We start from the raw sequence: 885 nt of genomic DNA, 5'->3' as shown, positions 1-885 counted from the left end.
TCAGTTGGTCACCTGGCACAATAGCACTTTGCCAGGATCATCCCTCTGTACTCATCGTTTTTTTTTGGGGGGGGGGGATGAGGCAATTGGGGTTAAGTGACTTGCCCAGGGTCACACAGCTAGTAAGTGTCAGGTGTCTGAGGCCAGATTTGAACTCAGGTATTCCTGACTCCAGGGCTGGTGCTCTAACCACTGTGCTACCTAGCTGCCCCTTTCTCTCTTGTATCATAGTTATTTTTCTAGGTGTCTTTCCCTTTGCTTCAATTAGATTGTTAGTTCCTTGAAGGTGCCATCTGTGTCAACTCAGCAAACTCAATTCAAGAAACACTAATTAAACCTGTATCACGTTCATGGCACTGGGGAAACAAAAGAATATTCCCAGTGTTCATGGAGCTCACATTCTACAATAGCCTATCTATGCAGGGACAGCTCAGAGCCACAAGCAAGGTAGGTAGATAGGGACAACTGAAGATGGCACAATTAGGTCAAGAAGTCTTGTGTTCTGGGGCAGCTAGGTGGCGCAGTGGATAAAGCACCAGCCCTGGATTCAGGAGGACCTGAGTTCAAACCTGACCTCAGACACTTGACACTTACTAGCTGTGTGACTCTGGGCAAGTCACTTAACCCCAAATGCCTCACCAAAACCAAAAACCAACCAACCAACCAACCAAACAAACAAACAAACAAAAAAGAACTCTTGCATTCAAAACTGGTCTCAGGGGGGCAGCTAGGTAGCACTATTGACTATTTGACTCCTGGGACTACATTTCCCAGAGTGCTCCTCGCCACTCGGACACCTAGCCCATTTGACAGCTGGCCCCGCCAGTGGAAAGGGAAGGTTTCTCCACTGGGAACCCGGTTGGCCAATGGCCGGAGGGCAAGGGC

The sequence above is a fragment of the Dromiciops gliroides genome, chromosome 2 (genome assembly GCF_019393635.1).
Source record: "Dromiciops gliroides isolate mDroGli1 chromosome 2, mDroGli1.pri, whole genome shotgun sequence".
NCBI classification, from domain to species: Eukaryota; Metazoa; Chordata; class Mammalia; order Microbiotheria; family Microbiotheriidae; genus Dromiciops; species Dromiciops gliroides.
This window is presented reverse-complemented; position numbering follows the sequence as displayed.